This window comes from Paroedura picta, chromosome 1 (assembly GCF_049243985.1).
Source record: "Paroedura picta isolate Pp20150507F chromosome 1, Ppicta_v3.0, whole genome shotgun sequence".
Taxonomy (NCBI): domain Eukaryota; kingdom Metazoa; phylum Chordata; class Lepidosauria; order Squamata; family Gekkonidae; genus Paroedura; species Paroedura picta.
Window position 1 is genome coordinate 98144568 of NC_135369.1, and position 27421 is coordinate 98171988.

General features: G+C 43.4%; 1 long non-coding RNA gene across 1 annotated transcript in view; it reads right to left on the reverse strand.

Annotated features, from left to right (window-relative positions):
• LOC143840550 (uncharacterized) overlaps positions 1–27421 on the reverse strand; it is a 294577-nt gene that overhangs the window by 249232 nt on the left and 17924 nt on the right. The gene's annotated exons all lie outside the window — the stretch shown is intronic.

Consider the following 27421-nt stretch of genomic DNA (forward strand, 5'->3'; position numbering starts at 1 on the left):
GTTTCTTAAATATTTATTTTGAGAGACCTTTCCCCCCCCCCAATAATTTCTCCCAAATATTCCAGCACACTTCCTTTGAGTATTTCCTGACTCTTTTTGTTTCCAGAAGACTAGTACATACTTTCCAATACTCGAACCCCTTCTCTTGAAACACCAGTACTTTTTACCTTTCTTAAGGACTCTAAAGGTAGCTTCCAACCACACTAGACCAGGCATCTCTGCACTCCTCAGAGCTCACTCCCTATTTGACTGAGTAGGGGGTTTTCTTCTCTCTAGATGATCTAGCTCCTTTCCTTGGCCCAAATGGAAGTCCCCACCTATTTCCAAACTTCCTTGCTCCCCAATTCTCCCTATATTAAACTGATCTCAGTTGAGGCTGAAATTCAGTTGAAACCTCCATTCAGTTCAGAAGTACTAACCAATCAGATTGCTTGGAGCAGCCTGTTGCTCAAGGATCTCTCGCTCTGTTATCTGTATACACAGCATTTCTAAACCATTAAAACTGCAGTCCATCATAGCTTCCTTGCTGAAAGTCATTTTAAAGACAAGTGACTGCTATCTAATAGCCATAGTTTGCTTCCAGGTGTTGTTTTGATGCAATCACTAAAACTCCTTGAAACTTCTGAATTTTTAAGGTTGCTCATCAGTCTTTCCTCATCAGTCAACAAACTGTCCCTTTACACACAGCATCTTCCTTAAAAACTGCACATATTAATAAAAGGAGAGCAAAATCATAATGCAAAATCATAGTGTTCAACTCTTGTCCCTGGAATGCAACTTGCTCAAGACTAGCTTCTTCTAGATCAGTAGTGTTTTAGCGCCTTCTTGTGTTCATGTTTGGAAATGCAGATAATAGAACTCCAAAAAGCTCGGCAGGCTAAAAAGATAATATTCCTGGAATTACCCTTTTCTCTTTATTATAAAAATAAGAGAATTTGTACTCAAAAACAATTGTGCATTCCAAGGCTAGATTTGAAATATGGGAAGCTTAAGCAATTCCTGGGTGAAAACTTTTGTTCATTGACATGCAACATAGTACTAAACACGTTGACTCCACATTTCCACTGAATTCAATGGCCCTTACTACCTGTTAAGTGTGTTGAATGTACTATCTCAAATGAGTGAAAAAAAGCAAAAAGCAGACCTGTTCTCCTTTCCATGTCTATCAAAGAAGCATTACATCACTGTTCTTTCACTTCTTTCTTGGTCCTAAATCCTCTGGCTGTCTATCCAATGTATTCAAGACCAAATTATTCACTTTGTAACAAAAGGCAGCACCTGATTCCCTTATGTGGTCATGAAAGCAAGGAGCAGGCTGGAATTCTGCAGTACAGCTTTCAGCTCTTCAGCATTGCCAGTGCCAGAGAGAGGGGGGGGGCAGGCAACAGATCTACTGGAAACGGTAATGCCATTTTAGTGAATGTTCTTTAACACATTTGTAGCACAGAGTGGTAAGGTAGCAGACATGCAGTCTGAAGCTCTGCCCGCTGGGGGGTAAACGGTAATGACTGGGGAAGGCACTGGCAAACCACCCCGTATTGAGTCTGCCATGAAAACGCTAGAGGGCATCACCCCAAGGGTGAGACATGACCCGGTGCTTGCACAGGGGATACCTTTACCTTTAATCCAGAATATGACACAAAGGAAGAACAAGGGGCTTTTTGCACGCCTTCAAAATAGCACAATGGTTGCCAATTGAAAACGCTACTGATTTGCTGTTTTGCACAACGTCGTCGACAATCTGCCACACACCTGAAACCAATCTGCAAAAAGCGCTTCCTTGTAGCGCTTTCAGGGAAATCCCCAAAAGTGGATTCACCCTCCGGAAAGCGATACACTCCTGCAACCAATCTGCAACACTAGCGAAAAAGACCTGTGCGTTAACATTGTTGCAGTTTCTACAAAGTCCCTCCCCCTGGCTCTCTTCTCTGATCTTCCAGCGAAGCGATCGCCATTTTTTTTTTCTCCGAGTGAGCGGGGATAATGCACCAGCGAGCCTCTTTCAGTTTAGAGGCTTCCCTGGCTTCAGTCCCTCCCCTTCAGTCACTAAGCACACACATTTTACACATTCATTCAGCCGAAAATCGGGCCCGTGAGAGGGGGGGGAGGGGGGAATTTTTTTTTTTCACTCGGAGGGAGCGTGGCAACGATCAAACGACAGCTCAAACACACCAGGCAGCTGGATGGGTCTCTCCGTTGCAACGAATTAACATAGATTCGTTGCAATGGGTCTGGTTTTTTTTTTAAACCCTTTCTTAAAGGGAAAGGGGCTGTTTGGGAGCATGCTAACGGCTGCCCATTGGCTGCTTGACGGCCAGGGGCGGGATGAGCTCGGCAATAGCGCTTCCTTTCTAGCGATTTCTGCCGAGACCGGAAGCCTGTGGGAAACGCTACAAAACACAACTGGATTCCACTACAAAGGCAGGTATGCATAACGACGAATTCCACTATTTTAAATGGCGATTTTTCATTCAGTGACCAATTTGCTACAAAGATCCCGGTGCGTAAAGCCCCCAAGTATTGGCAGTGAGTAGACAAGATAGCTCTGCAGTTCTGTGTCTGTATCTGATTTGTGTCAGTCAGAAATCTAAAAGGATTTCTAAGTCAGTTTGACCCACATTCTTTCCTGCACTTTACAGAATATGGTAATCAATGTGTAAAACCAATTTTTTTATGCCTTCAGATGTGCCTTCTGATTGGTGGACAAATTTTAATGATTAACTTATAAGTCACCATCTCATGCACCCATGTATTTTCAAAGTTATATGAGGCCAAATGCCAAAGAAAGGCTCTGATTCCACAACCTCTTCAGCCTAGCTCTCTTGTCATCCTAATCCCAACCTTTTTGCTGCTGTCATTTGCCTTCTTGGCCCCTTTCTGGGAAGACCTTCCTTCATAGCATCAATGGTTTTTCTTATAGGAAATATATTTCAATTGTTTTCCAGTCTGAAAGGTCTAATTGTCCTGGCTCTGTTGTAGGAATGATTACAGCATAAATTTAATCAAAAACCTAGCCAGATGTTCTAGGCACCCACCACAAGTTTAGCATTAACTGTTCTGCTGAACAAAACAATATCTGATCTGATCTAAGCAGACCTTTTTTGCGGAGGAAATTTTTAGCAAATAACATGTATAGGACTTTAGTTATACAACTTAAAGGCTGTGGATGCCTGTTCAGTTACAGTCTAATATCGTCCAATTTACTTAGAAAGTAAATTTCACTGTGTTCAACATAGTTCATTTGCAAGTAACTGCAACCTTCATTTTTAAGCAGGCAGTTTAGTTTTTCAAGCAGAAGTGGAGGCGTGACTCTTTGTATCTCTTCCATGTTCCTTCTTTCATGTATTATTCCTGCTGAATATCTTGCCATTTTTGTTGACCAGATTTAAGCATTTAAACAGTAGAAACATAGAGATACAATCTCCAGACACCCATGTAAATTCATACGCAGTCCAGAAATCAGCTTTAAAGGACATTCTTGACCTAGAACACAAAGCCCAAGTGTCCGTATTGCTGGGTCATTATGGTACCACCAACATATTCTTGAGAAGTTTCCAGCAAACAGAACAAGTCTAACAACCTACAGGTGTCAGTGTTCTACCTTGGCAGAATATTTAAGTAACTACCCTCCCTGCTGTGCACATTCTTTGAATAACGCTCCTTACATAATAGCTAAAGTAACAACACGATTATATCCTCTAGAGGGAGTTGCACTACTAAGATAGTAAATTTTTGCATTTGATTACATTTATCAAATGGTCTATAAATAAGATCACATCTTCAATTCTGTCATTCCATGGCTCTGAGTCATGGTGACATTAAGCACACCAAAATCGAAGCGTGTGAATATCTTTGGGATTCCATTGAATCATAGATTATTGTGAATCAAAAAAGATCCATTTTAGGGCAGAATGTCTTCCTTGGTGAATTCTACAATTACTTTTTGATTCTTTCACAAGCTACATATCTGAGACAGTTTGGGTCTGTAAATATTTTTATTGTAAGTATATCTACTAATTTTGCCCATTGCACAGTATATTTCTGGTTGTAGTCCCCAGGTCATCTCCAGGAAGAAGAAATCAGTTCCCCTGGAGAAAATGGCTGCTTTGGAAGGTGGACTCCACAGCATTATACTCCACTGACATTCCTTCCCATCCCCAGTCCCACCCACCCACCCACCCCTGGCTCCAGCCCCAAAGTGTCCAGATATTTCCCAACCTAGAGCTGGCAACCCTATGTGAACTTCCTATTCTGGGCTTTTTGTCTCTTGCTGTCCTCTTTATGGCATACGTGACTCAAAGTAGCTGCTGGCAAAAGGCAAATTTAGCTAGACTTTCACAGAACATTTGGTGGTAGCTTTAGGAGCTGATGGCATGACCTCCAGCCCTCCACTTCTCCCTCAATTCAAAATCAAAGCAGAACCCTTAGTGATACATGACAAGTGGAAAACCTTTAGTGATGAAAAAATGAAATATAGAGAAAAGGAAGCTGTCAATAGGACAAGACTGTTCTTGGCCCTAGGATGAGGGGAGTAGACCTGGTATTTGAGGGCTCACTTTGAAAGTGAAATTCTTAAGCAAGTTTTGAGTGCCAACGACTCTGTGTCTATTTATAAATTATCTCTTGAAGCTTCTTATTAGAGAGAACGAAGACTTACATTTTAAAATGCTACTTTCTTATATTCTAATACCAAAGTCGGACAAAACTTTGGAAACTTAAACCTGGGGACTGAAAAAGTGAACGGGTGAGGCAGAACTTCCAACAAACCTGAAAAGGACCCCATGTTCCTTTTCCAAACTAATTTGCAAAATAATAATCATAGAGTTGGAAGGGTTCCATACAGGCCATCTAGTCCAACCCCCTGCTCAGTGGAGGATCAGCCTAAATATCCAGGATAATTATCTGACCAGTCACTGCTTAAAGTCTGCCGGTGAGGGAGAGCTCACCACCTCCTTAGGTAGCTGATTCTGCTGCTGAACTACTCTGACTGTGACCATTTTTTTCCAGATATCTAGCTAGTACCATTCTACACATAGTTTAAAGCCATTACTGTGGATCCTATCCTCTGCTGCCAATTACTGTGGATCCTATCCTCTGCTGCCAACAGGAACTACTTTCTGCCCTCCTGACAACCTTTCAAAAGCAGCCATCATGTCCCCTCTCAACCTCTTCTCCAGGCTGGACATTCCCAAGTCCCTCAACCTTTCTTCATAGGGCTTGGTCCCCTGGCCCTGGATCATCCTCATCACATTCCTCTGCACCCTCTAAATTCTGTACTGGAGATGTGTGGTGTGGAGCCTGGGAGGGTGAGATTTGAGGAGAGGAAGGAACTTAGACTGCACTGTCCAAAGCAGACAGCTTCTCTATCAGAAGCAGGTATGTTCATCTCTAGACTGGGGCTGGAGATCACCCCAAATTACAACTAGGGCTGTGTGCGGCGGCGGCCAAATCGGCAGTTCCAGGCTGATGCAGCCAGCACTGTGGGGGGAGAGGGAAGGCGCAGGTGTCAGTGCACAACTTGGCACACACACGCAGGCATAGAGCTCTGTGCCAGCATGTGTGCGCCAACTGATGCACCAGCGCCCACGCCTCCCCTCCCCCCCATGGAGTAGCGCTGGCTGCATCGGCCTGGAGAGGCCAGTTTGGACATCGCTGCGCACAACCCTAATTACAGTTGTCTCTAGTTGACAGGGATCAGTTCCTCTGGAAGAAAATGACTGGTTTGGAGGATAGATTTTATGGCATTATACCTTTCTGAGATAACTTTCCCCCTAAACCTTTTCCTAAATCTCATGGAATTTCCCAACACAGAGCTGGCAACGATAAGTAGAACTGACCTTGTACCTGGGAGAAAGGTTGCACTTACCTGAAACTGTTGTTCATCGAGTGGTCTTCTGTGCAGGCACATATGCAACTGTGCTTTTGTAAGCCAGCTATGGAGAGGAGCTAGCGCGCTTTCTAAGTAAATAGTCATTGGATCCCAAGAGTATTCACCTTTCTCCTCCCTGAAGAGGGTGACTTTCCTGCCCAAAAGGACATGATGTGGGAGGGGCACGCATTCTCTCATCAGTTCCCCCATCACTGTCAGGCACAGGTAAGTTAGCAAAAATGTTCACAGCAGAGATAGGAGGGAGGGATGACCACTCAATGAACAGAAGACCTCTAAATGAACAATACTTACTGATAAGTGCGGTCTCGTTTTCACCTTTGTGGCTTGTGTGCAGTCCCAAATGGGAGAGTAGGAAGTTTCCTCACCAAGGGGGGAGGCGTAGGGGAACAAGGATCTTAATACTACTTTTCCAACTGTAGCTTCTTTAAGATGAGTCAAGAACTCAGTTTGAACTGGTCTAGCCTCTCAGAAACTCAGAGGGCTTTCTTCCAGGTGGGACTGCCCACTTCCTCTCTTCAATAGAAGAGAAGCTAAGCTTTTTGTGCTCAGAGTCACATTGCTTATGTGCTCCGTCTTGGAATCTCCTTTTTGCAAGCAGCATGTAAATACTGTATCTTGTAACATGCTGTTTCTTTGGCTCTGATCTGACAAGGGGTCAGATCAGTGAGCATTATATATGTTTGTGTAAATATAAGCAATTAAACTTCATTTTACTTTTAAGGCCTAATCATAGAATCATAGAATCATGGAGTTGGAAGGGGCCATACAGGCCATCTAGTCCAACCCCCTGCTCAACGCAGGATCAGCCCTAAGCATCCTAAAGCATCCAAGAAAAGTTGCATCCAACCTTTGCTTGAAGACTGCCAGTGAGGGGGAGCTCACCGCCTCCTTAGGCAGCCTATTCCACTGCTGAACTACTCTGACTGTGAAAAACTTTTTCCTGATATCTAGCCTATATCGTTGTACTTGTAGTTTAAAGCCATTACTACGTGTCCTTTCCTCTGCAGCCAATGGGAACAACATCCTGCCCTCCTCTAAGTGGCAACCTTTCAAATACTTAAAGAGGGCTATCATGTCCCCTCTCAACCTCCTTTTCTCCAGGCTGAACATTCCCAAGTCCCTCAACCTATCTTCATAGGGCTTGGTCCCTTGGCCCCAGATCATCCTCGTCACACTCCTCTGTACCCTTTCAATTTTATCTACGTCCTTCTTGAAGTGAGGCCTCCAGAACTGCACACAGTACTCCAGGTGTGGTCTGACCAGTGCCATATACAATGGGACTATGACATCTTGTGATTTTCATGTTCCAGCATCTCATTAAAAGCTGCTCCTTCAGAAGTTAAGATAAAGGCTTTAAACTGCACTGTTTCAAGGCATGCTAAGGATGGAATTTTATGCATTGGGCAGGATTCCCTCTTTTCTTTCTCTTGTTCTTGTTCCTCCACCACAATAAGCGGCAAGGGGTTCAACAAGACTGGTAGTGGAGATTCCGACAAATGGTAGCAGAGATCTGTTCACCACTCCCAACAATCCCAACCAAAAGGTAAGGCATCTGAAAATAATTTCAAGTCGTGTTGCCCCAAGGGCTCCCACAATACAAATTGTGATTGAATGTCCACCACTGCAGGCCTCTGACAATGTCCCTTGGAACAGATTTCTTTACCAGATAGGGTATTTCCTAGCATTAATGTTCCTAAGGAACCAATTTTGCTAGGGCCGCATGTGAAGGCTTACATTTAGCATTACTGCTGTTATGGAAGCCATGTGTCCTAACAATACCTGTATAGATTTAGCAGATCTAACCTCTTCTAGGTAAATTTGAGAACCAGTGTCTCCAGCTTGGTTGCCCTACTACCTTGGAGGGAAGCTCTGGTAGTGTTAGATTACAAATGAGCTCTAATGATAGATTGTATTGGGGTAAGAGTTGAGTTATCATAATTAATTATAAATCCGAGGTCTCCAAAGTGTTAGTTGTCAAGGAAAGTTGCTCTTATACAGTTATGTCAGATTGCATTATAAACAGCCAGTCATTCAGGTATGGGTAAACCATCCAGCCCTGAAGTGTCACTTCACAGAAACACTGTTTCCACTGTTATAGAAACACATTCGGCAAACAATCGGGGAATAGAGGCTAACCTGAATGGCAGAACATTGTACTCATAGTGATATGCACTATGTATGAATCTCAAGAATATTTTGCAGGCCAGATGGATATATGAAAGTACACATCTTTAAGATTCAGCAGTGTGAATCATGTTTCCTGTGTTAAGAGAGGGAGGATATCCCACAATTATAACACATGAAACCTTGGCACATGAATAAACTTATTTAGTTGCCTGAGGTCCAAAATTGGATGTTTACCCTCATCCATTTAGCTATGGCGAAGAATATTGAATAAGAGCCATTAGTATCTGGATCATTACCCAAGTTAGTAATGGCTCCCTTCTCCAGCAGGGAGATTATCTCCTGCTCCAGGAATCATAACACAGACAAAACCTTGGGGGCATTGTACCAAGGGTAAGAATAAAACTCTATAATATCCTGGCTTTATTACAGACAACACCAAACTATCATGTGTAACTTGTTTCCATATATCAAAATATGAACATAACCTTTTGAAAAAACCATATCCTACACCTAGACATTGAAAGACATTCTTGCTTCGGTGCCCTCTAAGGGACTAATTTGGTGGCCTAAACATAGGGCCAGATTGCCTCCATGAATACTGTTGGAAGGGTAGTCTTTGATGTTGAAGCTGAGGGTTTCCTCTTTGCTCATTAAACTTGGATGTCCATGAGGATGGATACCTTTGGAATTGATGCCCTTTCCTTGACTTAGAGGCCTGTGATGGCCAGTATTCTGGCTGTCAACTTGTATTTCCTCTTGCATTCGAGGACATCATCTATCTGCTTGCTGAAGAGTTCCTTTTCCTCGAACAGGAGGTCCTCTATGCAAGCTCTGGTATCATGGGGGGAGGGGGGAGGTGCCCTAAGGCAGGGGTAGTCAACCTGTGGTCCTCCAGATGTTCATGGGCTACAATTCCCATGAGCCCCTGCCAGCAAATGCTTTTGCTGGAGGACCACAGGTTGACTACCCCTGCAAACGATTTTGCTGGCAGGGGCTCATGGGAATTGTAGCCCATGAACATCTGGAGGACCACAGGTTGACTACCCCTGCCTTAAGGAATACCTTCTCAGCACAATTCTAGTCCCCACCGTCAGTGTTATGTCATGCTGCATCTAAATGCTGATTGCCAAGTCTGCAGCCTTCAGCAATGAGGACTTTGGCAGTGGATTTGAGGTCTGCTGAAAGCAAATCTAGGAGGAGGGTCATTCTGTCCCACATGTACATTTGATATCTGCCCACAATGGCCTCATAATTTGCCACAAGATCCATGATGCCAGAAGAATATACCTTATTTCCTAGGACATTCCTATTCTCCTTTCTTCCTTGTCCAGGGGAGAAGAGTGAGTATCTGATCTCTTTTTTGCAGAAAGAACAGCAGAGATGATGGTGTTAGTCTTGGAGTGTTTAAAGGCGCAATCCTCCTCCTTCCCTCTATATAAATTTTCCAGTTTCTAGGAAGATGATGAGACTGAAGGTGGGGAGTACCATACTCCAAGAGCCATTCTTTTGATCCGTTTAATAAAGGGAAGAGTGATTGGTCCCAACCCGGAGTAATATAGGACCTCCATAAAAGGGTCCTTATCCATGAACTCAATAGAAAGGGCTTTTTCTATTTAGGGCTTTTGTCATGTAAATCAACTATTTCACATATAGGCACAAGTCATCAGTAAGTGATAGTGCAGCTGCCTCCCCGATGGCATTGTCAGGTGAGGGTGGAGAACAAGAGTCAAATCTGGTATCAGAGTCCTTGTCCACGGTGTTGTCCGATTCTGGTGCTCTCAATACTGATTTCACTTTGAGAAGAGTTGACAATCTCTTGTCAACATCGATGTTACCATTGATGGAGGGTAAGCTCACACCAACATGCTCCTGCGATCTCAACATTCCTAATCAGAAGTCAGCATCATCAGAAATAGGACCCAGGAACCAGATTATGTTTCCAAAGATTCGATTGTGCCATGGCATCAACAACTGAAAGGTTGCTCTATAAGAATCAACATAGCATATTCTATGGTGCCAGGCAACAGTGGTTCTTGCTCCATCAATGCTGAAGGAGTCTGTGAAACCAAGCCCAGTGCCAGATGTTTCAGTGGTGAATCTAGAACTAGTAAGGATCTGACATCAGGTTCTCTTGGTGTCAAGGGTTGGTCGCAGTCATTGTGTCAAGATCTATGTGACCTCGGCAAAGTCACCACCACTATCAATGGCATGGATCTTCTCAGAGGCAATGGGAACTCTAAGCACCAAGGGGGGGAGTCTAGTGTCAAGGTAATTCTGAACAGCACAGTGACCCCCCTGGATCTTAGATTTTCTCTTGGTCTTTATCAGGGAGGTGCAGACACTGTTCAAGCCATAGATGCCTCAGACCCATGTTTAAGATCTTCAGAAGGAGGAATACAAGATTTGGAGGGAGTACAGGGCTGTTTAAGTGAAGCCCTGTATTCCCCAGCCTTGGAGGCCACTATGGCCTTTTCCAATAGAGCTACCTTAAGATGGGCAGCTCTACCTTCATGGGTCTTCAGGGTCATTTGACATGAGTCTCTAATATGGCCCTCTCCCAGACACAGCAGGAAAGATGGGTGCTCATTGTTCTGGGCCATTTTAACCCCAAACTCATGACATTTCTTAAAGAGGGCCATAACTAGTGAAGATTCCTGTTTTAGGCAATCTTCCTTGTGGTTAGCTTCTCCTTGTTTTTCTCTTTCTTTTATTTCAACTTTTAAATCACCTCAGAATTCTCTAAGGAGGCAACAACACAAACTTGCTGAAAGCATCCTCTTTCACCGGCAGCAAAGAGAGAACTGAGGAGAGAGTGCTCACCCCTCCCACATTAGGTGACTTTGGGGAAGGAAAGTCACCCTCTTCAGGAAGGGGAGGGGTGAGCATTCTTGGGATCTAATGACTATTTACTTAGAAAGCTCGCCAGCTCCTCTCCATGGCTGGCCGATGGAAACACAGTCCCATGTGGGATTGCACAAAAGCCACAAATATGAACCATTGGGATTCCAGGTGAGCCCCTGCCATCACTGCTGCTGTGTGTGGGGAGGAAGCAGGTGGGTGGTTGGGAGAGTGATGGGGTGGGGCAGAAAGAGAAAAAAAGAGTGATGAGATAGGGGAGCAATAAAGAGTGATGGGAGGTCAGAAAGAGAGAAAAAGTGCCAAATTTGCAGGAGAGAGAATAAGAGGTAGCAGGAGAGAGAACAAGTGGGAGATTGAGAGAAGTAGGGAGAGAGGGGAAGAAGCAAAGGTTGGGGGAATGAGATAGCCACTGTTTGAAGTTTCTTGTGGTTCTCCACTTATAGATTGCAAGATTCAGCATGTTTTTTACATTGGACTACTTTCCATTTTCATCTTACTCTTTCATTTTGCCCCTTGTGACAGTGTAGAACATTCCTGGTATAGTATTATGTAACATGTCACACCATATTAATCACCTGGGCAGCTAAATTTAACACAACATTTTCACTTTGGAATTTTATGTTAGGATGGTGGAAGAACAGATCGAGACAGAAGTCTTTCACACTGACTACTTGATTATAAAGAAAACCAGGATTCAGGTATGAAGGTTGTTGAATTAATCTTGTGCCAGCAAAGAGCAATTAAGTCGGAGGTCCTCGACTCCTTCCTTTGTTTACTTAAACTATCAACAACCAGAAATCTTAAAAGTCGGTTCAGTTTTCGGAAAGGTTTTCACATGTTGATGTTGTTTTCTGCTGCCTTTATAAGCCAGTCTGATTTGCCATTTATAGGGTGAAAGACAGGATAAAAATGTTTAAATAAATAAATAAATAAAATATATTGTGGCACAACTGACTATTGAGGATATTTTTAGAAAACTTCCTTATTGCATTATTAAACCATTTAATGTAGCAATAAGAATATGGTTAAAGCATCATATTTCATTTGTCCCCGAATATGTTGTCACTTATTTTTGAAGAGCCCACTATTTAAATATATTTCACTACTTACTGTAAGTTACATATAACACGACTTCCCAAAAAGATAAGAGAGAAAAATTAAAATATCCCACTTGGAAAAGTTATTTGTTACAACACAAAAGTTGTAACACAAAGGTTTGGGTGGAGGGGATGGGGCAAGCATCTAGTGTCTTTTAATTACTTATTTTAATGGCAGAAAGCGAAGAGGAACTAAAGAGTCTATTGATGCAGGTGAAGGAGGAGAGTACAAAAGTTGGCTTGAAACTCAACATCAAGAAAACAAAGATCATGGCATCCGGCCCTCTCAATTCCTGGCAAATAGATGGGGGAAAATGGAGGTAGTGACAGATTTTATTTTCCTGGGCTCCAAGATCCCTGCAGGTGGGGACTGCAGCAAAGAAATTAAAAGACACTTGCTCCTGAGAAGGAATGTTATGGCAAATCTAGACAGCAAATCTAGACAGAGACAGCAAATCTAGACAGAGAATGAGTTGGCTGGATGGAGTCACTGAAGCAGTAGGTGCAAACTTAAATGGACTCCGGGGAAGGGTAGAGGACAGGAAGGCCTGGAGGATCATTGTCCATGGGGTCGCAGTGGGTCGGACACGACTTTGCACCTAACAACACAACAAATTATTTATTTTCACAACTGGGTCTGCCATTAAATACTAACCTTGACATTTTTATTTCTTCAATGTTTTTGTGAACTACAACTGAACCCAAAGACTGATGACCTTTTAAAGCATAATTTGGATGTTATGACAGTTTACTAATTTGCTATAATTTACTTTTGCCTTACATCTGTACTCTTATGATCTTTGTTCCATTGCCTGAGGAACAGTGCATGCACTCCAAAGCTCATGCCTTGAATAAAACTTTGTTAGAAGTCCTATTGGATTCAAATTTTGATGGTCTAGGCTAGTTGTTTTCAGGCCCTTTACAAAAGGCAAACTTATTCATTCTAGAGCCCAGCTTGGACAAATCAATTAAAAACAACTAGGGATGACACTTCAGGGTAGAATCAGTACAGGCATCCCTTCCACTGTCAAGTGTTTCCTGTATGGGCCTTTGTGATATGACTTGGAAACACTGCATCTGTGGTTGCCAAAGCAGGTCTGTGGAGAATCTGCAGCATTATATCAGGAAAATAGTAAGGTACTCAATGGTTTAATCTGGGCAATGTATCAAGGTCTCCTTGAACTTATCAAAACTACTGTGGGGGGCAGCAAAAGACAATAGGAATACGGTTAATCTTATTTAATTAAAGCGGGTTAGGGCTGAAGGTGCACTTTGAGGATCAATTGGCCCTTTGTTTCTATTATTCATCCTGAATGTATTGACATCAAATAATATTTGCCTGAATAAAAATTCATTAAAGATCAAGTGAGCGTCGTGGAACAAAGCTCTTGAATCTCAAATTCCTTAGTTTAATAAGCACTTACCATGCAAAGAAAGTGAAGAGTGTTTAGCTATTTCTTTGCAAAATGAAATTATAGACTTGAAATGAGATTTGGTGATATTCTGAAAAATTAATAACCACTAAGAATGTTGGACATGTGATAAGGCAGAAAGAGCTGGCAGGATGGTCCCCTGGCTGAGTTTTTATTATACAGTTGAAAGCGTTATGTAAATCCAAGTCTTCATAAATGTGCTCTTGAAAATGTGCTCTTGGCATATTCATTTCCATTAGGATATAGCTATTGCTAGGGCACAAAGCAATCCTATAGTCCAGAATGATGTTGGCAACCCACTAAAGTGGGTTTTACATCAGAATAGGTTTGTAGGTATCCCCTACACTGCCAATAGATGCAAGTGGGTAGCCGTGTTGGTTTGAAGCAGCACAACAAAACAAAATCAGAATCCAGTGGCACCTTTAAGACCAACAAAGATTTATTCAAGGTGTGAGCTTTCAAGTGCAAGCACTCTTCTTCAGTCTGTGAACTGACCATCATGACAGTGGTAATATATAAGCAAAAGCTTATATATTGAACAGAATTAACTTAGGCTTCAGCCTTCCATCCTTCCGAGGTCGGTAAAATGAGTACCCAGTTTGTTGGGGGGGGGGGGGTAAACGGTAATGACTGGGGAAGGCACTGGCAAACCTCCCCGTATTGAGTCTGCCAAGAAAACGCTAAAGGGCATCACCCCAAGGGTCAGACATGACTCGGTGCTTGCACAGGGGATACCTTTACCTTAACTTTTGCTTATATATTCTCACTGTTGTGATGGTCACTTCATATTCTGAGGAATAAATCTTTGTTGGTCTTAAAGGTGCCACTGGACTCTGATTTTGTTTTGTTGTACTGCCAGTAGAGAAATTGAAAGAAGCAATTTCAGGACTCAGGGAAGTCGACTGAAGATGGCGCCATAATTGCTGGACTTCTATCCAGCTCTTAAGCCATGCTGAGGGTCAGGAGCATCTGCACCTGGCAGACCTGAGCAGATACGCAAATCTGCTCGCCGGTCGCCCCAGGAACCGGGAACGGCATCCTGAGGGTCCTACAGATCCGTGGGGAGGTAGGGAGACCGAGCTCTCCGGATCAACAGCGGCGTGTGCTCAAGGTCACGATGGCGCCCTTGTCGCAAACAACTTTCTAAGCTTGAAACGACCAGCTGACCTTACATTCTTTCCAGACCATCTTTTATCAGACTGACAGGAGCTGAAGTTTACAACAGTACGGATTGAAAGCTTTCTGGCTTTTCCTTTTCTTTTCCCACAAGCTCTTCCCCCCCCCCAACCAATTTACAAGTGAATTCCCTCTTTCGTCGAGTGAGAGACTCCCAGCTAATTATACCCACTAACCAAACAAAGAGAGAGCTTTGAAGATTTGTTGGTGAAAGTTCAGTGGGGGAAGCTGACTTGATACGGAGATCGACAAACTGATAATTTGGAATCGCTCGTGCTCCCGCGAGACCTCACGAGACTTTCTGTTTATAGTTTGTGACTGCCTAGAACTAAGGAAGAATTAACTAAGGCACAGCTTTTCCATTTGTTATGCAAAGGAAACTCAAAGATACTGAAAGCAGTCAATAAGCTGGAAAAGGAAATCCGTGGGATTAAGGGGGAGCTTTTGGACGGAGCCCATGGTCTGGAGAGAGCAGCTGATGACGCAGCTCAGCCAACAATAAATCAAACGAAAATTCAATGTTTGGAAGTTAATCAACAGGAGGGGGAGAGAGCTAGAGATGTAAAAACTCAAAGTACCTTTGAAGAACTTGGGAAAACAGATTTAAGGAAGGAAAGCACTGAAAACCTGGAAGTCTATTTAGAGCAGGAAGTGATTTGGATCAGCAAAATAAAAAGAGTCTATTCAAAAGCGACAGCACCCAGGAAGCTATCAGGAGATATTTCTGAGCGACCAGAGGAAGAGATCCAGATAGATAAAGTATACAGAGCCTACTCAAAGGCGACTGCAAGCAAGAATCAAGTAAGAGACTTCTTTGGCCCTGACAGAAGGACAATCAGAAACACTCTACTATGGAAAAAAACACAATTTCATTTTATGCGACCACCTGAAGGATGAGTACAACAGTGGAGTATTCTCCTGGTTTCCTGTGGGGAAGACAGCAGCAGTAACTTTTAGGACAGGACCAATATATGAAGGGAACTGACTTTATATCATCTAAGGCAATAATAGAATATATCCTTATAATAGATTATACTCTCATATGTATCAACAACTAGTCTGCTAAGAAAGATGGTAATAACTTCTAGATCAGGATCAATATGTGATGGGAACTGAATATGTATGGCAATATGTATGCTAAAAGAGGATGACAAACTATACTTCATAGGTATTAACAAGACGGCAGCAGTAACTCTTAGGTCAGGGCCAATTTATGAAGGGGACTGAGCTTATATCATTTAAGATAATAACAGAATATATTCTTATAATAGATCATATTCTCATATGTATTAACAATCACTTTGCTAAGAAAAATGGTAAAAACTTCTAGATTAGGAATAATATGTGATGGGAACTGAATATGTATGTTAAAAGAGGATGGCAAACCATATCAGCTGGTCGCTTTTTTTCTTAATTTTTCTGTAAATGCTTCATATAATAATAAATAATAAAGTTATAAAAAAAAAGAAAGAAGCAATTTCACTTTAAGGAACAGAAGGTAGCTACACCAACTAGTATGTATGTCTACATAGATGAGGTATGTTGATGATAACACATCCATATCAGATGTGTATAACAGAAACTGATTTCTGACACTGACATCCCTTGATGTCATCACCATATCTCCCAGTGCACATGGAAGCCACTTAAAATACATAAATAGCACAGCACCCTTCTCTGTGTTCTAATAAAGTACTGCAGTATGGCCAATAATATCCATGCTACTGATATTCTCCTGGGCTACCTAGAAATTGGCATTTGAATCCCCCTGTGCTACAAACTGCAAACAGTTTGACAAGAAAATGTTTAAAGAAGGAAACCTATGCCATGGTTCAGTTGTAAAGAAACACATAGAGGGGTAAAACTCAGCTGCCCCTAAACCAGCCTTTCTCAACCTTTTTACCATTGAGAAACCCCTGAAGTAATGTCAGCAGGCCACACTTCTTGCTATGCCCCCAGAAGTCATAGGCTATTAGAAGTGATATCACCCAGACACTCCCATCAAATGTGACATCATGCTCCATGCCCCCCCCCAACCAGAAATGGCCCAGCAGGGCCAGTAACAGGGCTAAGGGAAAGCATCCACCACTGGGGCAAACATCCATCACTCCACCCCCCCCTCCCCATGCAGTTAAGTACTTACCTTTCTGGACTCCAGTTGCTACCACATGGGATGAGCCTTGGCCAGCAAGGATTTTTATGACTGGGTCTCCTTCCTTTTCCACCCCATCTAGGCCCATCATTGGCCACTATGGAAGGGGGAGGGGGCCATGTCAACATTACCATATATGGTTGTATCACAGGATTTAAAAACAACATTGTTGTTGTTGTTATGTGCGAAGTCGTGTCCGACCCATCGCGACCCCATGGACAATGATCCTCCAGGCCTTCCTGTCCTCCACCATTCCTCGGAGTCCATTTAAGTTTGCACCTACTGCTTCAGTGACTCCATCCAGCCACCTCATTCTCTGTCGTCCCCTTCTTCTTTTGCCCTCGATCGCTCCCAGCATTAGGCTCTTCTCCAGGGAGTCCTTCCTTCTCATGAGGTGGCCAAAGTATTTGAGTTTCATCTTCAGGATCTGGCCTTCTAAAGAGCAGTCAGGGTTGAAACAACATTAAAATATATTAAAAATTACTTAACTCCCCCCCCCCCCGAATTGGCAAAAGTCTTCCAAGGCCATTGAGAAACTCCTGTTGAGAAAGCCTTCCCTAGATGATGGTCCATGTCCCATTATGGACATCATAGCTCTAGGAGAAAGGAAGCTTTTTGCAAGGGCTGCCAGGACAAGGGTTTTTGGGGAACCCAACTGCACATTTCCAGAAGGCATCTCTCACCACCACTACAAATCCTCACTAGAGAAATAAACAGAGGGGCAGATTTACATATGGATGAAAAAATGGTGGGAATTAGATTTTTATTTAATTACTAGTAGTAAGGCCTGTTGCATTCTGTAATGCAATGGGTACTAGCTCATGGCTTGGTGTGAGTTTTATGTCTCACTTGGAAGCTGTCAACCCTAAGAAGAGGTCTCTCTGTGCACAGCAGGTTTAGTCAGGTTTATGCACACCTAAGTAGTGCAGAATTCCGGAACCTGAACCTACATCTGGCAACTTTACCTCCTCTCTGTAATGTTTTCTTGACCCGAGATAGGCCAGGGGGCGCTGTATGGCTGGTTAGGTGGCTGCAGAGGCATTACACACTTTTGACACCCTACTTCCAAACCTCAAGGAATATGTTCAGACCAGGGACAGCCAACCTCCAGGTGGGGCCTGGAGATCTCCTGAAATTTCTGCTTATCTCCAGACTATAAACATCAGCCCCCCAGGCAAAAATGGCTGCTTTGGAAGGGTGACTCTGTAGCCTTGTATCCCACTGAGGTTTAGGGATGCCAGCCTCCAGGTGGGGTCTGAGAACTGGATTTATTGACTAGTGTTCTCGGACCAGCCAGCTCATGGTGGTTTACAACAAAGTAAAAACAGTAAACAACATAATAAAATAATGATAACAAGAATTTCCAGAACTAATCCTCCTAATACTCATAGTTGACTCAGCAGCCCCAGCCCAGCCCAATGCCTCAGGCAAATGCTTGGAGGAAGGACCCGACGGATCTTCCTACTCTGGCCTCAAGCGGATGCCTGACAGAAGAGCCCAGCAGAACTATGTTAGCTCCTATGTTATCAGAGTATAGTGACTGCTTCACTAGGTATGGTTTGTATTCCAAGGTTTTACCACTCATGATTGATTCTGAAGCCCATCTGTACACCGCCCGTGGCGCCGCGGGCACCACGGACTAAATAATTCGTTAAGGGGCCTTGAGGTGGGCTTTGTCCGTGATGAGGAAGGGTCCGGATTGGACCCTTCCTCACGACAGACAATCGGAGGGACCAATCGGCAGGCGCGAAGCGCCTGCCGATTGGTCCCTCCGATTCCCAGCCCCAGCAACTGCGAGCCGCGCGCAGCGCGCATCGCAGTTGCTCCCGGCCTGACGCGGCGAGAGGCGCAAAGCGCCTCTCACCGCGTCAGGCCGGACCCCAAGGGAGCCGCCGACGCAAACACAAGACTCCAGCCGCCGAGAAGCTGGAGAGAAAAAAAAAACACCCCCAGAGGAGCCTTTCGCAGCTCCAAGCCGGCGCCCACGAGAGCCAGCAGAAAAAATACTCCTGTAAGAGCCCTTCGCAGCTCTAAGCCGGCGCCCACGAGAGCCAGCAGAAAAAAAAACTCCTGTAGGAGCCTTTCGCAACTCCAAGCCGGCACGCCCACGAGAGCCAGCAGAAAAACATTAACCCTGTGGGAGCCTTTTGCAGCTCCAAGCCGGCGCCCAGGAGAGCCAGCAGAAAAACATTAACCCTGTAGGAGCCTTTTGCAGCTCTAAGCCGCCGCCCACGAGAGCCAGCAGAAAAACATTAACCCTGTAGGAGCCTTTTGCAGCTCTAAGCCGCCGCCCACGAGAGCCAGCAGAAAAACATTAACCCTGTAGGAGCCTTTCGCACCTCCAAGCCGGCACGCCCACGAGAGCCAGCAGAAAAACATTAACCCTGTAGGAGCCTTTTGCAGCTCCAAGCCGGCACGCCCACGAGAGCCAGCAGAAAAACATTAACCCTGTAGGAGCCTTTTGCAGCTCTAAGCCGCCGCCCACGAGAGCCAGCAGAAAAACATTAACCCTGTAGGAGCCTTTTGCAGCTCTAAGCCGCCGCCCACGAGAGCCAGCAGAAAAACATTAACCCTGTAGGAGCCTTTCGCACCTCCAAGCCGGCACGCCCACGAGAGCCAGCAGAAAAACATTAACCCTGTAGGAGCCTTTTGCAGCTCTAAGCCGCCGCCCACGAGAGCCAGCAGAAAAACATTAACCCTGTAGGAGCCTTTCGCAGCTCTAAGCCGCCGCCCACGAGAGCCAGCAGAAAAACATTAACCCTGTAGGAGCCTTTCGCACCTCCAAGCCGGCACGCCCACGAGAGCCAGCAGAAAAACATTAACCCTGTAGGAGCCTTTTGCAGCTCTAAGCCGCCGCCCACGAGAGCCAGCAGAAAAACATTAACCCTGTAGGAGCCTTTTGCAGCTCTAAGCCGCCGCCCACGAGAGCCAGCAGAAAAACATTAACCCTGTAGGAGCCTTTTGCAGCTCCAAGCCGGCACGCCCACGAGAGCCAGCAGGAAAAAAAACTCCTGTAAGAGCCCTTCGCAGCTCTAAGCCGCCGCCCACGAGAGCCAGCAGAAAAAAAAAACCCTGTAGGAGCCTTTCACAGCTCCAAGCCGCCGCCCAGGAGACCCAGCAGAAAAAAAAACTCCTGTAGGAGCCTTTCGCAACTCCAAGCCGGCACGCCCACGAGAGCCAGCAGAAAAAAAAAACCCCTGGAGGAGCCTGTCGCCGCTTCAAGCCGGCGCCCTGGGAGCCCCGGCAGCCGCCCACAGCGCAGCTGCTGGGTGCTCCCTGCCCTCATGGCCCCAGAACACAATGGAGCCGCCGGGAAAGCCGCAGAAGAACAAAAAAATGCAGAGGAGACGCCGCCCGCCTCCTCTTTCAGGTAGCCTGTCCCTCGCTCTGTCCCTCGCCTGCCGCTCGCTCTGGTCCCCACCTGCTAGCGCCCATTGTCTTCTTCAAACAATGGGCTTTTTTACTAGTTTTTAATAATATAATAGTTATGCTTTTTCAATGTGAATGTGCATATATTTATCTGATGAAGGTATTTGGAGCTATTTATTAGCTACAGTTGAACAATTGGCTTTGCTTGCTGAATGTTGGCTTATCTCACTGGAAGCAGATAGTTTTCAGTCTGAAATAACCTTTTATTCTGTAATAAAGGGATTGCAATTCAAATAATAGGAATTTAGAAGCCAAACGAAATCAATGGGAGTTATAACAAGGGAGTTACATGCTCAGAAACATGCCAAGGAATGTGTCATTTTGAAATGCTGTAAGGGAACTATGTACTCAGGAGTGGCCAAACTGCTGCTCTCCAGATGCCCATGAACTACAATTACAACGAGCCCCTGTCAGCATGTTGTCAGGGGCTCATGGTAATTGTAGTCCATGGGCATGTGAAGAGCCACACTTTAGCCACCTTGTATGTACTGAATGTCCTCTCACTTCAAAATCTACTCGCCGCTCTACAACTTGGGGAAAGGCTCTAGCTTAGCCTTTCCCCTGATATAAAGGATGGTTTTACAACGTGGAACATTTTATTTATTTATTTATTTTTCACATTTATATACCACCCTCCCCGAAGGCTCAGGGCTTTTGGCCACAAGACCAATTCACCTGCATTCTGAAGTGGTACTGTCACAGGAAGTCCATAGCACATGTTTCTCTTAGTTGAGCTGTACAGCTTTTGTGCACAATTTGAGATGTTAATTTTTTTAAATGTTGGTGCAAAAATAAAAGCATAAAACACAGCTGCAAATTAAAACTAAACCTTGCATGTGGAACCAAACATGTTTTTGCTTGTTAATAATTTACAGGTCACACTTTCTGAATAGCACATCAGAAGGGTTACATGTAATCATCGGTATGTGTTTCTGGTATTTATAACCAATGTCATTTCCCCAAAAAGTTCCTGTCACGTAATTCTCAACAAGAATACAGTCAGTGTATGGGTTATTTTTAGTAGCCAGAAGCCTCTGTATTATTACAGGTCAGAGATTTCTAATGTAAGTAATTGGATTTTTAATTAGTTCTTTCAAGTTTCTAATTTTGGAATGTCTTCCAAATAGCCAGTTGGTGCAAGGCATTGTGATAGAAGAAAACGAATAGCAATTATGAATGTTGCTGGCCCCTCTCCACTGGAAGCCTGGTTCACTTCCTAGTGTCTTTGCTGACCCTTGGGAAGAACATAAATAAAGCAGTGCAGAGTGTTCAGCCAATTTAAGAACTTGCTTGACTGACTAGTCAAATGCTTCTAATTGTACAGAGTAAGCACCACATATTGTGTGAGCCTCTCCACCATGATATCTCAGAAAACATTCCTTTGATTAGGGAGTTTTAATGTGTTTTTCAAATAAATGGGGAAGAGATATTTGTATTCTATGAAGCAGAGCCACTTCACTTAAGGTGTGCATATTGGAATGACAATCAAACACGTCTTCATTGTTTTAAATAGTTTTTCCTTCAATTCCAGCTAGGGGCAACTGGGGCTTTGAGGCAAAACTCCCCAAGTCTTGGCACTAGAACTGTTCTCAGTGTCTCCTTTTCATGCCAGGATAAGTGCTTGGAAGGAATATGAGGAACAACCAACAAGAATGTTTTCCAGCATATTCAACAAGTTGTTCCCTCACTGCTGTGTAACCTGCCAGCCATGAGATTCCATATTTCAGGGGGAAGATTTCCAGTAGGGTGCATGGACTTCTGGTGAACTCTTACCCTTTTAAAAGCAAATGGACCTTGATGAGGAATTTGCAAACTGATTCTAGGTTTTCATCAAAACGCAGAAGGGCTGTAAGTATCAAAACTTTATTTATTTAGGTAATTTTTCTCAGGGATCTACTGGTGCTGAACTCTGAAATGCTTCCTTCAGTGATCTTCTCTCACTGTTCTTAAACCAGCAAATGGAGATGAATCAGAATATTTGAAGTGCCTTTTCCTGACATTTGAGATTGCTCATACTAGAAACGTTCTATTGGGGATTTCTAGTGGAGTCTTCCACTTTCAAAGAATGTCACGTCTGCTAATGCAAGAGGCCTAAGGCAGGAGGAAAAGTGGGAAAGAAGCAAAGCAGGTCACTGATGGTTGTAACCATGCATTTAAACCGTGAAGCTGGTACTAATATTTATCTCTACTGGGATGATGCTACTACAAATGACCATCCCTGTATGGATGCATGGATTCTGCTTGCCGTTAATGTGCCTTCCATTATGTCATTCACATAACAAGTAATATAAATTAATCCCTGCTGGATTACGCCAAAGGCCTATTCTTCAGGTGGGACCTGGAGATCCCCTGGTTTTACAGCTCATCTTTAGGTAAATGGCTGTTTTTGGACTCCATAGCATTATACTCCACTGAGGTCCCTCCTGTCCACTCCTGGCTTGACCCCCAAAGTCTCTAGGTATTTCCCACCCAGAGCTGGCAACCTTGCCCATCAAATGCCATTCCCACAGTGGTAAGCCAGGAGCCTCCAGGCAAGTACCTTTCCTGCTATAACCCTCTTGAAACTCATATTCAGGGATACACTGCCTCTGAACATGGAGCTTCCTTTTAGTCTAGTATTTATCCTCCAACAATTTCACTAAACCCCTTTAAAGGGCATCTAAAAGGATCACCACATCTCCAGGCAGTGAATTCTGCAACATATATTTGCACTGTATGGAAAATTACTTCAGTGCCATGGAAATGCAGACAATTTAAGAAGAAGAGTTGGTTCTTATATGCCGCTTTTCTCTACCCGAAGGAGTCTCAAAGCGGCTTACAGTCACCTTCCCTTTCCTCTCCCCACAACAGACAACCTGTGAGGTGGGTGAGGCTGAGAGAGCCCTGATATCACTGCTCATTCAGAACAGCTTTATCAGAGCCGTGGCAAGCCCAAGGTCACCCAGCTGGCTGCATGTGGGGGAGTGCAGAATCGAACCTGGCTCGCCAGATGAGAAGTCCACACTCCTAACCACTACACCAAACTGTTTAAAGGTAATTGTGCACGATCAATTATGATGGGACAATCACTACATGATGACCCTTTCTTGCCATTCTGCTGTAGTTTTCTTACAACAGAGTTCCAAATAGTTTAATGTTGCACCACATGATCTATCTGCTTCTTTTGAAGTCATTCCAAACATGCTGAAATATAAAACAAACCATACAGGAGATGCTTTCCAAGAAAGTTTCACCATATAAGAAGGGAACAATCATCCAATGAAGACCTTGTCCTACAATAAATGAGTGTACACACTCACAGTTTATCTCTGTTGGGCTGAAATTATTAGAAGTTAGTTTCATTACACTTTTGACCTTCTGTTTTCTGGAGACTCTGAAACACCTGTGACTAGCAGAACATCTTTGTCTATCTTTGAACTCCATCAAAAGAATCCTATGACTATAGGGTGGGGGGACTCCTCAAGTTGTAATCAGTGTTTCATTTTTTGAAATTTAACAAAGCATTGTTTAAAAACAATTGGAGAGAATTTAATTTTAAGCATGGCTGTTTTCCCACAAAGAACAACAGAAAAAGAAATCTGCTTGCATTGTTATCTTCTCCCTCACAAGCCTTATGGTCTACAAGAAAAATTTAAAAAACAAACAAACAAGCAGATAGCAATATTATTACAGCAGGCCATTAAAAACCAGAACCCAGAGCAAAGAAGTAAATAAACAGAAAAGCATGTGAGTAAATGAGCAAAAATGATAAACACAGAAACAGACAAAGAACTAGCAAGAAAAACAAGCCAGAGGCACACAGAGAGACTATCCTATAACCTCTTAGGTCACACCTGCATGAGCCTTTTCAACAAAACATGCTTATAAAATGCTTAATACATTTACAAATTTTACTCAGCAACACCTGGCACCAAAACAGAACATTATTAGAACATTAACTAGTCCTGGTCTGCGCCCTGCTAGGCCATAAGTATTCAAAGCCAAAAAGCAACAACACAGGTGAAAGGTGAAACTAAAGCAAAGGCTCTTACCTTAAGTAATCATGTTAAAATAAATATACCATACAAGTAGGGAATGTCAACAAATTCACAGCTGATATAACATGTGCTTTTATGGTGCTTTTATGGAGAAGTGCTTAATTTTTTAATTTATAGGGTCAGAAGAAAAAGTGAGAGAGAGGTAGATGAGATGTCCCCTCAAGTCCTGGTGGGTCCCATATTGGTTTTATTTAAAATACTTCTATGCGACCTTTCCACTCAATGAAATTTCCAGGTAGCCTTCATCCAGAGTACCCAGGCTAGCCTGATCTATTCAGATCTCAGAAGCTAAGGAGGGATGGCCCTGAGAGACCACTAAAGAAATTCAAGGTTGCTACTCACAGCCAGACAATGGCAAACTACCTCTGTACGCCCCTAGCTCTGAAAACCCTACAGGGACATCATAAGTCATCTGTGACTTGACAGTGCTTTCCACCACCACCAAAATAAGAAGCATTATCCTTAAGTCAGTTGAGACAAAGCAGAATAATAAATAAATAAATGAATAACTGAATAAATTAATAAAACCATATAATAATAGCGTTGGAAGGGACCTCATGGGTCATCTAGTCCAACCCCCTGCACTATGCAAGACACTCACATCCCTATCACTCATCCACTGTAACCTGACAGCCCCTTGAACCTTCACAGAATCAGCCTCTCTGTCAGATGGCTATCCAGCCTCTGTTTTCCAAAGATGGAGAACCCACCACCTTCCGAGGAATCCTGTTCCACTGAGAAACCGCTCTGTCAAGAACTTCTTCCAGATATTTAGATGGAATTTCTTTTGAATTAATTTCATCCCATTCATTCTGGTCTGTACATCTGGGGCAAGAGAGAACAATTGTGCTCCATCCTCCATCTGGCACCCTTTTAAATACTTGAAGATGGTTATCAGATCCCCTCTCAGTCATCTCCTCTATAGGCTAAACAGACCAAGCTCCCCCAACCTTTCTTCATACGTCTTGGACTCCAAATCCCTCACCATCTTTGTTGCCCTCCTCTGGACACGTTCCAGTTTGTCTACATCCCTCTTCAATTGGGGTGCCCAAAACTGAACACAGTACTCCAAGTGAGGCTGAACCAGAGCAGAGTACAGCGGTACCATCACCTCCCGTGATCTGGACACGATACTCCATTTGATACAGCCCAAAATCCCATTTGCCTTTTTAGCCATTGAGTCACACTGCTGACTCATGTTCAGTGTATGGTCTACTAAGACTCCTAGATCCTTTTCACACATGCTACTGCCAAGATAAGTCTCCCCCATCTTATATTGGTGTATTTTGTTTTTTCTACCTAAATGCAGAACTTTACATTTGTCCCTATTGAACTTCATTTTATTCAGGGCCATTCCGCACTCGTTCAAAATTGCACAATGGTTGCAATTTGAAATCGCTACTGTTTTGCTGTTATGCACAACGTCGTTGACAATCTGGATCTGCAGGGGACGCTACAATTGGGCAATTTCTGCACATCAGTATAAATAATATTACACCAGCTGAATGGCATAGCACTAAATCATATCATGCCTCCCATCTCCTCCTCACCTTTTAGCTGTCTTGCCTTTGTCTGTCTTCTTTTCACACTCCTTACCCTCCACATCTGCTGCTGGAAATGGTGGAAGAGAGCAACGCACCTTATACGCATCGCGCTTCTGCCTGTCAATCTATCCAGACAACCCTTTCTCCATGTTTTAAAGGTCCCACAATGCCTGCTAAATTTTTTTAATAATACTTCTCTGTTGAAATGCCTATGCATAGAACCATAGATGCATAGTACTTTTTGAATGCCACTCCTTATGGGATCACAAGTCCTTTGATACTTTTAAAAGTTAATCTCATTCCTGATTTTTTTTGGGGGGGGGACTTTAGAGAGGCATGCTTTGTGTTATAACTTTGGAAAAAAATATTGTATTTCTGGCATCGCCTGTATGCTTGTCTGCCTATTCATTGCTCCAGGAAGTTAGCCATTTTAAAAAAGAAATCTCCATCCCCGGGAACAAAGAGAGACAATGTGAGGGCCTTTAGCATGTTTGAGTCTCCATACCTTCCCTCTGTTGGTTGCCTGCTGGTTGCTCTCTGGTAGCTAGCACTAAATAGTTTGGTGAATCCACTTTATGCAATTCCCCAACTTGCACTTTAAAATGGAGGATGTAGTGAGCTTATTACTGCCCAGATGCTGGATGTTGGCAACGTCATATGAGGGAGCTGGAATATAACAACTACATTAGGTAAGCATTTCGCTATATTTAACGGGTGCGGAAATGCCCTCAGATTCTAGCATGTAGATTCATACTCTCACAGAAAAACTTTATCTGCTCAATGAGACAAAAAAGACTGAAATCACTTCCATTCTACACTGTTAATGCCCACTTTAGTTTCAAACATTTTTGCAAGAGTGGTCCATACTGTCAAAGTCTAAAGAAATCAAACAAGATTAAAAGTGATGCATTTCTCTATCTGCACCAAGGCTGTATTTGTTTTCAAGTCATGCCTCAAGCTAGATTTATAGAATCAAAGGCAGTTTATGTCATCTAGTTAACTCTCGGCTACTACCCCCTGAAGAATTTTTCCTTAAAAGGCAAATTTGATACAGGCCTATTCATAGCTAAAATGTTATTTGGAAAACTCACTCTTGGAAATGATGAGATGTTCATGATGTTCATCAAAGATCATCTCCCCTTATCTATACATGACTGACCATTAGATCAGGTCATTACTTGCCTTGTCGATTGTTCCTCAGTTTGGCTAAAGTCCAACATGATTTGAATTCAGGCTGCTTCCACACGGAATTTCTTTTCTGCCTTTGTTTCCAAATTAGAGCGTTTCTCCCCCCCCCCCCAGTGTCCAGACAATGTCATGCTGAAACATTCTGTTTTCAGGATTCCCTTCCTTAGCATGCAGTTTCCAAAGTCTGCTTTACTCCTATCTTTTTGGAGAGAATGCAATCCAGGCATGTTAGCGCACCATTTCAAAGGAACGTTATGCATCCATCTACCCTGCAAAGATAATTAGTGCCATTTTCCTGCCATCAACTTTGCATAAGTACTATTTTCCCAATATTTTTTGTATTGTGCATTCAGAGGAATTTTAACATTTTTTAAAATGGATAGTTGCTATAGCAGTATAGAAACCATGATACAATTACACTATAAGAGATGAAAAATTACTTCAGCGCTATAGTGACTGAGTGCAATTTATCTATTTCTAATTTTAAAT